Below are 14,043 nucleotides of genomic sequence, written 5' to 3' on the forward strand. Positions count from 1 at the left end.
GGCCGCAGACCAAAACGATACCCGCGAGTTACATCGGCCGATTTCCCAATTAATCCTAGAAGCTGATTTAACGGGTGTACATTTGTTACTGGCATTAGGCACGTTCATTATTTATTGCAGTTCGATACATTTTACCACGGTAGGGGGTGTTTAATTTTACACGCGTCCGAGAGCAATAATTAGAGGATGAAAAAGCCCCTATAGACAATCATTCGCGTATATTTATCGGAAACTGATAAACCACCAAAGAATTCCAAAATACGAGCAATATTTTATTGAATCGCAATAATGCTATTATTGAGAAATTAATTCTACAGCCTAGCACTTTTATTTGCATTTGTCGTAATTGTACTGTATAACCTACAATTTTATTTATATTTTTCAAAATATTTGAAATTTGTGCTTAATTTTTATTCGATTTGCTAAGAATATATTTATAAATAAAATTAAACTTTTACAATAATTGCGTGTATCTTCAAATTTGTTTTTTGGTTGTATCGTAATCATATTGATAATTAAATTACCAGAATAATGAAAGCAATCTAATCATTCTGTCGGTTCAAATATAATTTATGATCCTATGTCCGATATAAATTATGCTGCTAAAGCAACTCGATTGTCTCGATAATTAGAATGTAATAGTATCGTAATGTGTCGGAAACGTACCTCACGATTAATTAATGTGTTATTAAATCGCAATGCCGAATAATTTACGATCATACCACGTGATGATTGTGCAAATATATGTATGCATTAGGTATATAAAAGAGTTATATTAGTGATTGCATTTACTGGTCTGTTATTAACAATCTTTAAATTTAAAAATGTGAGTATAATAATATATTAATTGATCTCTTTAAAAAACAATTTCGGAAGTAGAAAAAAGCGTCTCGCTATTTTTTTTAATTATTAATGAAATATTATCTTCATTGTTTTTTCATGAAATTGTCAAACGCAAAGTAATTATATATATTTAATTACTAGAAAAAAAATATTAAAAATATTATCATAGTTATTTTTCTGCTCCTTCTATTTCAGACCTTCTATCTTAAATATTTTAACTATACAAATCGTTGCATGAATGCGCAACATTGATATAATTGAATATATATTTATATAATCGTGTGCTGTGACACTATCGGCATTATGAGACTATGCCATAGGAAACAGTTGAATCCATCCATGTGGACTTGAAACTTTGCCAGGGATTTCGCGGCTCGAAGTTCACACGTTTACTGATTCTTATTCGCGACTTCCCTATGCGACATCCCTTTTGAAATTTCTGTCCCTTCGACGACAAATAGGGATGTCCGATTGGCGTCACGTAGGGCGATGCTTACGTGCCACAGAGATTTCCCTTGGAAATTGCAACGTGAATAATTCGTTGCAATATGCGGCGTTCGCCGCATCCTGAAATATTTCTATCAAACTATATCTCATTCGCGCCACTCTTAAGTTTCCAAAGATTCTGATTTGTAAACTCCAGTTTTACGTTTGCGATAATATCAAGCAACAATTATTTGCGCGAAGAAATTTCAAGAGAATTCAAGGGAAATTTATTTTCATTTTGTGCCAGTTTAATTTATACGTTGTACAATACGATGTAATATATTTGTTGCATGATCCGAGGATTGTATTGTACAATACAGAGATTGTGAAATACTCGTAAAATGTAAATTTTCTCCCTCTCTCTCTCTCTCTCTCTCTCTGAAAAGTACTGATTATTTATAATAGAAAATTAAGTTACATAGAAACGTCTTTTTAAGTTCGATATTAATTAATTTATATTTTGAATGGGATTACTTCATAATTTTAATTAATATGAAATATGATAATAGCAATTATATTATTCTGATGGTCATTATGATATCGCAGTTATAATTAAACGTTTGAAAATATTCAGAAATGATTCGAGTTACAACCGTGTTTCAGCTCATTATGCATTATAAATCGGGGAAAAGTACGTGAAAAACTTACCTAAATAAAAACAATTATTTTCTTGCAAATGCCAGAGAATATGCTGGGCATTACTCCTGTCCGAGTTAACTGATAAAACTTCTTTTTAATTTCTCTTCATTCTGTCAGTTACTTCTTGAGTTGCACTCTTTACGAGTAAGGAGCCAAAAGCATCATAATACTTTCCGTCATCATTAGCGAAACAACGTTTGAATTAATATGATTTTATTTCTATGAACACGATAGTAAAAAATAGTGAAAAGATTCGTTATATAATAGAAAAGTTTCAAGAAAGAGAGACGATATTTTTTATACAAACTTTTGCTAAGAAAGCGCACACTTTTGAACGCGTCGAAGAACTCATAGATTAATGAAAAGTACACAGCTTGCTTATATTATCTCTTTTCGAATCACCAGTTTCGTTTCTCTTTGACGGAACTAAAATTGCGCGCAAGAGAAAACTTTCATTCCAACTTGTGTTAAAGCGCACCAAAGTTCCGCAATAAGAAACATTGTCGGTGAAGAAGGCGCGATTCGCTTAACTTTTTACCGTGCGAAAAATGCTTTTGCATACATCCTTCTCGTTCTGCTTGCGCATGTGAACACACAAGAACAAGATCTTGTTGGGACGGCGGAAGTCGAGTTGGACATTGTGCCCTACCGGAAATGTCGTCTTGCTTTTGCTATCCGGTCTACGGACCGGAATCGAGGTTCGAATGTTAGCTCTTCCTGTTCGCGAATTTATCATCCCGGATCCCTAAATACCCAAGAGGATTTCCCGTCGTTCCCTTTCGATTCATGATAATACGAATCACCGTGTAGCCTCGGGTGAATAGGATTAAGTCGATTTTTCACGTGAATTCACACAGAAGGTTGCAAGGTATTCTTATATCGATGTGATTTACTTAAAAGAAGACAAAAAATTCAATCCGGAATTATAACGCAAATACGATGATAAAATATAATATGTTTGTAGATATTTATTGCGGAAATTAGTATTACCAGTAAATCCGTATCGCTATTATATATTTAATAATAAATGCGATTGGTATTAATTATTTGCATCACATCAAGTATATAATTTGGGTCAGATATTTACAATTTTTTTACCTAGTGATCATTTATCACAAAATAGATAAATGAAAACTATAATAAAAGCAAAAAAAAAACGAACACACTATTCGTTACACAATAAAATCGGTATTTCTTATATATTAAAGAAAAAAAGGAAGAAAGTCACGCGCTTTAAAAGAAAGCCTTGTGGCGTTGATATTAAGTAGAGGATTGAAACGCTACGGATAACGCAACATCACTCGACAGAATGGAAGTCGGAAATCCGCGGATAGAGTCTAGTGCGAGAAACCTCGATTTCCTCCGCACCAACTATGCTCGGTCTCTCCTTTTCCTCGATCGATTCCGGCAGAGGACCTTTGAGAAACATCTGCAAATCCTTCGCTATCGAGGATGGTTTCCAAGGAGCGCAAGGATCCACCGTGACGGCCATACGACGCATCTTTCTCGCCTTTTTCACCTTTTTCGCCGCGAGAAAACTCTTCGGCATGCTCGTAACCTCCTTGTCCCTTACATCCTTTTCCGAATCTCTTGACGTGTCTCGAGATTCTTCCGCAACCATAACGCTGTGCGAAATATCGTGGTTAAATTATTGGATGTCGAATATCGGACGGAATATCGGCGAGAAATTCGAATATTCTGCAGATATTCTTGAAATGATGAGAAAATTACGCGGTATACGATAACGACTCATGGGATCTCAACGAGTTGTTTTATTCTCGTGCAAGTATATTGACTTGATTTACTATGACCCGCGTACGCGAAGTTGTCATTAAATCGATATTAATATAGCAACAGATAATGAAAATAAATTCGTACAAACTTATACTAACTTCTTACATTCAAAATTTCATCGATTTATAACTTTATGTATGGAATAAAAAAAAAATGAAACCTTACATAAGATAAAAGATAAGCTCTTGAGATAATTCGACACAGAAATAGAATTAGGTAAATAAAATATATTCTGAAGACAAATTGATCGAAACCCAATTTCGAGAAATTTAGGAACTAACCGTCTTTTCCAAGTTGCTCTGCCGCTTTCCTGGATCTCTCTTTTAGCTCTCTTCACATCTTCCATCATGACGACTAGTTCTTCGGGCATCGTCATCGTTCTTTCCTCGAGAGAAATTCCTTCTTTGTCGTATTTTTTAGTTAACTCTTTGCGCTTATAAACGCGCAATAGCTTTGTCCAGGAATTTCTTCTCTTCTGTCTCATTTTTTCTTTAGTTTCTATCGATGTCCTCGCTCTGACGTCGATCTCATCCCATTTCTCACCTTTGATTGCTCGATCTGTGGACCTATCATTGGCGATTCAATATGTGCTTTTCTCGTGGATTTTAAAGTTGAAAGAGAATTGATAGTTGGAGAATCGGAAGTTGAAGCGTCATCTGATTTTTGGCGACGTCAGGAAATCTCAAAAGCCACAAACATTCTGTCGATTTCAGCCTCTCGAATATCAAATGTATGAAACGTGCTAATTTTTTCGCCAGAGAAAAAAATTTGACTAAAATATAATAAAAAAATATTTTTTGACATTACTCTTCAATAAATGTAAAATTAATAAACAGCTTGTACAATACTTATTAGAAAGTTATTAATATTTTGACATCATATATATTAAACGCAATTCAATTCTAGATTAAAGTAAAGAACCTACTAAGAGAAATTATAAGATATTTTATATATGAGTCGGTTAACATGATGGAATTTTAGAGCATGCATTAAAAGTTTTTTCAATAGTTTTTAAAAATACGTTCCATACCTCTTTCTTAACTTTCCGAACGTAGTCTTGCGACAACAAATATCAGGTTTACAAACATCAATTTTGCATGGCCTCGGCAATCTGAAGATGACACGCATCCGTCGTTTCTTTCGTATTTTCTTTCTGAGTTTTCGCTTGCTAATTGTCTTTACGGGAAATTCCACGATCGCTTCCGTTAATGCAGATAAGGTTTCTTCCGCCATTACCTTCTCTTGTTCAACATCTTGCACTGTTTTCGCAGAAATCTCAACGATCTCGGGCTTCTTTAGATATTTTTCTCGATCTTCCTTAAATACTTTTTTAGGCGGTGTTTTTGTCTCGATCTCTTTTAGTTCGTGTATCAAATGCGAATTTTTTTCGATCTTTCGACCAACCATTTTCTTTATGGACCGCGTTAGTTTTACGGATGCGAAATCTGGATCTTCGTCCTCTATATATTTTTGTTTTTCCTGCGAATTACGAAGAAATATAATATAAATGAAATTTGATTTGTTAATTTTCAAAATAAAAGATGGTAAATAAATTGTTTACAAATAACAATTGTTTTAATAGACATTTAATTAACAACATGGAATAATATTATTATACTATAGAGTTTAGTGTAAAAAATCATTGATAATTTGCACAAGAAATTTACATTTACATTTTTAAAATAAAATATGATTATATTAACGGTATCGTGTAAGTACAGTACGTTAAAATCACAGAAATTGCATCGAATGAGAAAATAATTTGAAATATTGTGAAAGTTTCCTTTATATATATATATGACAGCTAGCCGAGCCCGAGAGAAATATACTAGAAATTTAAACTATTACAAATAAAACAGAGACTACCAATAAGTGAAATTATGTTTATATTAAGTATGTTTGAAACATACATGAATTTATATATATAATGTGTACGTATGTATGCAACATTTATATTAACATAAGCATGTAAAAAGAAAACAATTTTATTGAACGATTTTTTTAATATTCAATTATTATTAAAGAGAAATAAATATAATTTCTAAGCAAATAAATTTTTGTCAAAAAAGGTTGCAAAATTTTTTGATAATTAATTTGATATTATACCTTCTTGACAATTTCAAAGAATCTGTCTTCAACTTCTTGAAGTTCGGAAAATTCATCCTTAAGTTTTTTTTTGGATGCAATTCTCTTTTCTCGAGGCTCCTTTAATTTCTCATGGATCCTTCGTTTGCTGTTTATGTGCCGTTTATTCTTCTTTCTATCTTTCAAATCCAACATGGGGTCTAATACTTCGTTTATGGCAGTTCTTGCCAATTTTATTTCTTTCAATCGTGTGTCTATTGCCTTCACGAAATGAGAACATCTCTCCAGATACTGGCATCAAATTCGGAAAAGTCTGATGAACATTGCGTTTATTTTATGCCTTTTTTAACTTTTTAATTGTATTTTAGAATTTTTTATTGTAAAATACATTTTAATAATTTAATATACATTTATGTGTATTAATCTCGTTATATTTTCGTCTTACAAATAATATTGTCAACATATATCTCATAATATCGAATATCTACTGATTTTCCAATGTCTATTTAGCCGCTTGTTTCTTTTTTTGCAAATTGATATTATATTACATATTTACAACAAACAGCAAACCGTCCATCACTCACCGATGTGAGATCGTTCCTTTCATTTCTATCGAACGTACATAACGCTTCTGTCGATTCGACGAGGTAAACATTGCCAGCGGAATTTCCGACAGCCAGTAAAGCTCCTGCTTCGTGTGCTGCGACTGCAGTTAATTTTTGTTCGCAAAGTTTCATTGTCAAGATTGGCTCGCGCAGACCTACCAAAAGGTCCCATACAGTTAACACACCGATACGTGTCGTCATATAAAATATTGAATGTCTTGTTTTGTTCCAGCAACCACAGACAGGATCCTCTATTATGAATCTAAACATTAATAATTTTGTGATAAGGATGCAGGTTCATCAATTAACGATTGTTCAATTAATTGATATACAATTCTAATATATACGTAATATATACGTTAATTTTATTTATTCATATTTTCACACAGGAATCAATACTGCGGATTTAGAGAGATAAGTTTAGCCGAACACGATAATTTTCAAAACACTATATTCTTTGAAATATATTATCAATTTATCGAATAGATATATCAATCTGTAGCATCTCTTTCATAAAGATGCTTGTATCAAATTCTAAAGTTGCTATTTTTTTTTAGTTTAGATATTTTTTCCGATCGTTTTTTTGTCTCAAGTAAAAGAAAAATACCTTGTCGACACAAGACTGTCATCTTTGGTATCTTCCGCCCAGATGCGAGCCGTACAGTCGCCGACTGTCAGAAAGATTTTCGGATTGAAAGCACTGCGATCAACGGAAAGAACTGGACCATAATGGGCGTTGAATCTGAGGGCCAGTTTTTCAGCAGGAGTTCTCGCTTTTTTCGAACCGCTTATAACGACGCCGTTCTCTAGCCCAAACATAAATTTTGTGCCCACACTGGGTTCGTAATCGGCTGACGCGACACCGATCGCCCGATCCATATCCTGCTCGTTTGGCACTTGGAGATCAAACACGAGCATTTCGGTTGGTTTTCGCAATTTTCTGGTGTCCCACCACATGGCACGACCGTCCGAAGAGCCTGAGAAGAACTCCGTATTGCTCTTCGTGGCGATCCACTTTACTACTGTCGTGAAATCCCTTTGAAAAGGAAGGAAGATTATTGAAGAGTATTAAACATGTCTCATAAATTAATTATACGATTGTGTAAATTGAGGAAAAATTTTAATTATTTTTTATCACGTTTGCGGGCAACTCAATCATTTTATTTTGCATTAAAAGAAAAATCACGCACGACATGATGAACATTGCGCAAAAAAACAAAATAAATTGAAGCCGGACGGACGACCGGGGCAACATATTATTCATTCATCATCTTGTCGCACACGACAGCAACCTCGAAACGCATTTTCGACCGACAAGAACAGAGCACTCTTGAGTACTGAATTATGAAATTCAAAGTTCTGACGTCGCTCACGACCAGGAATGTTCGTGTCGAGATTACCTATGACTGAATTGACGATGAGACATTTGGACCGGAGAAGTACCAGTTCTGATGTCCCAGCTGCAAACTTGACCTGACATCAGGCCGCTGGCAAGTACAGAAGGATCTCGAGGATTAAACTCGTTGACCACGGTGGCGGACGAAGCTTCCAACGCCATCCAGGGCTTATTAGGATTGTCTATTGTATGTTTTTCACAAAATCAGTTTTATAGCGTCGGTCATGGATCGTGCAAACATGTGTAAAACACATCTTCGAAAAAACGTTAAAATATTACGCTTGCAGAATGTGATTTCCAATCATTAGAGTTGAAAGATACAGATTAAATAGAGTATGATTGCATTTCATTTTTAATGTAACCATAGAAGTGTAATATTGTCGGATTTGATGCCCTATTTATTTGTGTATACCGTTTGGTTAGTATTTTATTAATTATAAATATAAGATATATATATACATAATCCTATAGTTCCTCTAACATATAGAAGAAACATTGCATCTTTTGTTATATACTTTAATAGATCAGTAACAATGCGTTGTTTGACGTTCTATCGAGTGTTGAATGGAGGTTGTATAGAGAGAATTGACTGGAAGGGGCGTCGCGTATATTCGATTGAATGAAATTGAATTTCACGTGAGATTTTCCAATCTGAAACCTTACATTCGTCGGAATGAGCAGTATCTGTTTCTCGTATAAAAAAAGTATAAAAGGCTTATAACGTATCCAGCAATTTATTTCTGTTGAGTAATAATATTATACTGTATTTTAATTTATTTCATTATTAATTTATTATTATTTATTATTAATTTATTACATTATATTTATTGTACAGACAAAATATATTTTTTTTGTTAGAAAATTTATATCATTTTTTTGTAAAATAAATCTCGAAATCAATAAATTATATTACAAGTAATTAGATAATGCCGAAAAAAGTTTTTTTCAAAATTGCAAAATAACTTTCTTGGACGAGGATTATTTATTACAAAGAAATTTTTTCGCACGCTGGAAAAAAATAATAACTAAAAACATTAATATGGATTCAAAGCAGAAACTTATCGCGGACGTTGTATAACCGTGATTAAACGCAGCATTTAAATGTAATCAGAGCTTTTCCACGCTTTTTCCACTTACCAATCTGCCAGATATACGCAATGTTACTGTAATCTGGCTCGACTCCAAAGAAGCAATACGAGACTACCATTTTACTACCAGAGTCTGGTGACCAAGAAATATTGTTCACTGGTCGTATCGGCGTTTGCGGATCCTCGTAGACATTTACTGTTCTGAAATAATTTTAAGCATTTTTCTTTAATATAATTTTCAAATATATGACAAATTCTCACATAGTATCGTTAATATCAAACAATAAAAAACATGAGATTTTAGTATATCGAAAATAATAAAACGAATTTGGTGATAAACTTTGTAATATATAAATTCGCTTATAATATATATTAGTATATTCGATAAATACAATATATTATTACGCAATTGGATATTAAATTTTCTGTATTCCATCTCTATTTTTAATTCATGTTCTCTATTTTATTATTTTTTTTTTAATTTAATTTATTTTTTATTTTTTAATTTAAATATTATATTGTTTTATACCGTATTAAATTTATAATTACTATTTATAATTAGTATTATTTATATTGTTTTATAATATATGTGTGTGTATTTAAATATATTTTTGTCAGCTTCTAAAATGGCAGACTTTTATTCGCTGCTGTCTTTCTCATAAGTAACTAAATAGTTCAAAGTCGTTCGCAATTTTCACGCGCAGAAAATGGTTAGCGCGTGAAAAGGGAGGAAAGCAAATTTAGCAGCAGGATGTATAATTCACGTCCACTACGATTCCGGAATCCGGACATATGTTCAGATACCTTCGGGCTCAGGCTGAGTTTAAATTTTAAATCTTTTGATGGCCGAACCAACGTAGTCGTTCTTGTTCTCCACGAATATATACATTTTAAAATTGTCCATTTGGGATCACGAAGTTCGGAGCATACTACCGATATTATATGATAATAAAATTCTTCCCCCTTTAACTAAAGACGATTGAATTCTCTGATATTCATCATTTCCCAACTACGATATTTTGCCAAAAATCTTTCAACATGAGTATTTTACACTTTTCACTACATTATTCACTTTTGTATTAATTGGTTTAATTCGCATTTTCCCGGGTATGTATGTATACATAAATTGTATACAAAGCTCAGTTGCGATAAATAAAATATAGATAATATACGGTGAAATTATAGATTTTTACCTAAGACTACGAGGTTTCACTAATTCTGTGGGAACCATATCATCAAAATAGTGTTCGTATATGTTAAGTGCACCATTCTGGAGGATATTGTGTTCCATTTTCTATGGGAAAGAAAATAATGTGATTATTGTATTTTCTTGGAAGTATTAGTCGCGTAATCGATCGAGAAAATTATTCCTTCATCTAGGATTAAATCAGTTTGCCAAGATTTATTTTTATCGGTGGAGAGTAGAAATTCATGATAATCCACTATGATAATATACTTGGCATAAGTTGCGCAATTTCGGTGCCCACTCCTCGTCCTTCTCGACTCGCCTGCGGAATCTCGTTGTAGCTTCCTCGTCTTTCGGATTGATTTCCTTCGGCCAACCACCCTCGAAGTGAAACATTCCACTGCTCTTTGTCTGAGTTCCGACAGTCTGAGCCTGGAATTACAAAGGAATGATTACTGAAACGTTAGTGTAGAATTCAACGGCGTTGATCGCCGGATCCCAAGAGTTTAGAGTTTAGACAGTTTTATCTCAATTTGCTCGACATTGTATACGCAATTGTATATACAATACACAATAAAACAATATAATATTAACGATAAAGAATATCGGTTGAATGCGATATGTATCTCTTTATATATTATAAAATTGATTAATAAATAAATAATCTCGTAGACGGCGCGTTCTACTATCAATAAATTTATTTTAAACATACGGGATGGTTTTAGAATGTCACTCAAACGTTTTGATATATAAAATATGAAATACGAGATGTAAAAATGTTATTGCTCTTGAAGTGATGTCGAACGTCTGCCTTCGACATGTGTTGCCTCGTTATAAAACAAGCAGAAAAACTGCTACGCGCGTGAAATTCACATGAGGTATCGTCTCTTTCCACGTTGCAGTTTCGTAGAAAGTTGCACGCTTGCGGCATCAGACAGCGAACTCTGTGAGACGCGCAGATGCTGCGTCGTCAGACGCGTCAGCCTGACGCCAGTTTTACCGCAAGTTGCGTCTAGTTCCGTTAAAGTAAAACGCAGCTGATTTTTGAATACATTAGTGGAGTTTTCGAACTGCGACTGCGGCGAGTCGTAGTTCGTTCCTCCTTTACATCGAATCTCACACTGTAATGCTAGAACTATTATTGTAACCTACATTTATAATCTTGCACAGAAAGGCAAATAATTGTAGCTCTTTTGAAATCTTTTTTGCATTTGATGTAAGGGTCCATTTGTATATATTTATATTTAAATTTATAAAAAAATATGAATTTGATTATTAGACAATTCAGAATGTCCAAAATTATGATTTATAAGCAGATTGCATTTTTATTGTTTATATTGGTATAAATAGCATATCTCATAATTTTAACCTCGTGCAAAGCAAACTGTTTGGTGTGTTGCACGCCGATGTTGCATTGAGTCCTCCTAATGTAATTGGCCATAGCGGTAGGATTTGGCGTTACATCCACGTCCACGTTTGGGCCGCACACATCGAAGATGCACTGCTTGCCAAACTCGGCGCGCGTTTTCAGGAAAACCTGCTTGATCTCCATTATATTGTATTCAACGCTGCAGCGAGAGCTAAACCGACGACTTTGACTCGTGCTCGCGAAGCTTTTGGAAAGAGTAAATCGACGTTTAAAATGCAAAAGATCGAAGGCTCTTCCGAAAGCCTCACACGTGTATTCTATCCTTACATTTATTTTACACGTGAAGTTGCACACGATCGCTTTTTCTTCTGATCGCGATACGATTGATATTTATTTTGTTTCCTTTCTCAACCTTAGTTTACATACCTGTTTTATATCTTGAGAAGCAGAATGTTACAATTTTTTAAGATAATAAGATTAAAGAAAAATAGGGCTCTGTTAAAAAATAAATCTATGTTTTATTTTGTTTCGATAACTCAAATTTATATTAATCGAAATTTTGTTTGCTAATTCTAATTTCATAAATTTTATTTTCCAAGAATTATCTTGTAAATTATAATATTCTTTTTTTTCTGCAAAGATGCAATACGCGTTATGAAAAAATTATTTATTCTAGATTATATAAAACTTAATTATAATTATCTTTATTAAACAAGATTATAAGAAAAATCGTTACTTCAATAAAACACGAAGCAATCTAAAAACGAAAGAAACATTGGAATTTTTACATCTTCATCTTCCCTTCGGTTGTAAAACTTGCTTAATTTGATTTATATGAATCTCTCGTTTCAACCAAGATTGGATGAACGGTGAGGGTTGCAATCAAGATTTCTGCTTTCTTTTTTAATACTTGGTACGTTGGGAACGCTGATATAACCATTTCATCTGAACGACTCGATCGTTTTACTTTAACTAAGTCATGCGTCCAACATCATGCTTGTCACGTTTTTTATGTGAAGTATTACTCGCGAAATCGAAAAACATTTAATAACTTCACGCAAAAGTCATCTTAGGAATATATCATCTCTGGGAGCTTTTTTAATTTTAATTATTTTATTCAATTATTCATTTTTTTTTTTTTTTAAATCTTTGGATGAAATGTTTGAATGAAAAAGATTTCTATCCTCTCTCTTCAGTTTCTTTTTTCTATAGAATATACTCTAAAAAATTGATCTATCTATTTTATATATCGGTTTTCAAACACGAAACTATCACAGGAAAAAAATTGAGCTAGAGAAATTGAACGTTGATCGGTTCGCTGAAAAAGAATTTTGAAATCAAACTAGAAAACCATAAAAAAAATTTGTGTCGTGCGATGCAATAATCTTTCTCTTTATATTGGCTAATACAAAATATTATGGTGATTTATATAATAATACGTATATATATATATATAATAATATATTCCTATATATTTTATATATACGTATAACATATTTCTATATTTTTTATTTCGCATACAATGTGATAATAAAATTTATATGAATAATATTACATGTATATTTATAATAATGGCCGATAATTTTCAAAGTTTAAAATTGAAAACTTTTTGTTAAAAATTAGCAAAAAAGTTTTTTATTAAGAAATAAGTTAAATGAAGCAAAAATTGAGATAATTATAAGATTAATGAGCAGAAAAATTTTGCTTTATGCTATCTAGAGTGAAAATGGATTCTCCGGGTCAATCAACTTTCCAATATCGCCTGTGTAGGCACCTAATTAGACATAATAGTTACGCTATCATTTAACATTTGAAAGAATCTGTTGTTTTCTTCGGCATTTCTTTTCATTCGAGTATTTTCTCCCTGCACATTGTAATCTGCGAGCACGGTTCGAAGAACTCGATGAACTACGGTATCCTCATCAGCTAATGGCCGCGGCATCGATTTGTTAAATTCCATAGACCACGTTCGGCTAACAATCGTCAGCGTAGACGAAGATTCGTATTGTTTTCAGTTTCATGCACCGCACCACTGAAATCGATACAATCTATGAACTAACAAACGTGAATCCAGTCGATTGCTTAAAAATTGTATCTTTCTATCTTTCTTGAATAAAATGAAATAGCGCCGATATCGTAGCATACGTATTTAAAAAAGTTTTTCTACGCAAATATTTTTCTTTGTAATTTACATTTATTATAAAACACAAGTTATAAAAAGTAAAGTGTTTTATGTGTGTGTAACTTGTATTTATACATAATTAATACATAAATATTATATTTATTTTAGTGCAACGTATTTTAATGCAAACCTTACGTCTCTTAAAGAATTTCTCAATTTATATTACTATATTTTATATACGATAATTTTGCAAATGCAGTATAGTTTCAACAAGGATTCCGAAATAAATCGACGAATTGCAATACGAAAGACTTGTAGTTACAGTACATTTCTCGGATGTTTTATCGATTTGCTAATCCGCGCTACACCTGTAGTTTTTCAGCGGGATTTACCGAGCAAATAAAGAATCCAAACGAGACCCGGCTAACCG

General features: G+C 32.9%; 1 protein-coding gene and 1 pseudogene across 5 annotated transcripts in view; one reads left to right on the forward strand and one right to left on the reverse strand.

The window, feature by feature from the left end:
• LOC140672209 (furin-like protease 1) overlaps positions 1-14,043 on the forward strand; it is a 206,186-nt gene that overhangs the window by 134,406 nt on the left and 57,737 nt on the right. The window lies entirely within an intron of this gene.
• On the reverse strand, positions 3,266-11,674 carry LOC140672700 (uncharacterized; annotated as a pseudogene).

Source organism: Anoplolepis gracilipes, chromosome 13, assembly GCF_047496725.1.
Source record: "Anoplolepis gracilipes chromosome 13, ASM4749672v1, whole genome shotgun sequence".
NCBI lineage: Eukaryota > Metazoa > Arthropoda > Insecta > Hymenoptera > Formicidae > Anoplolepis > Anoplolepis gracilipes.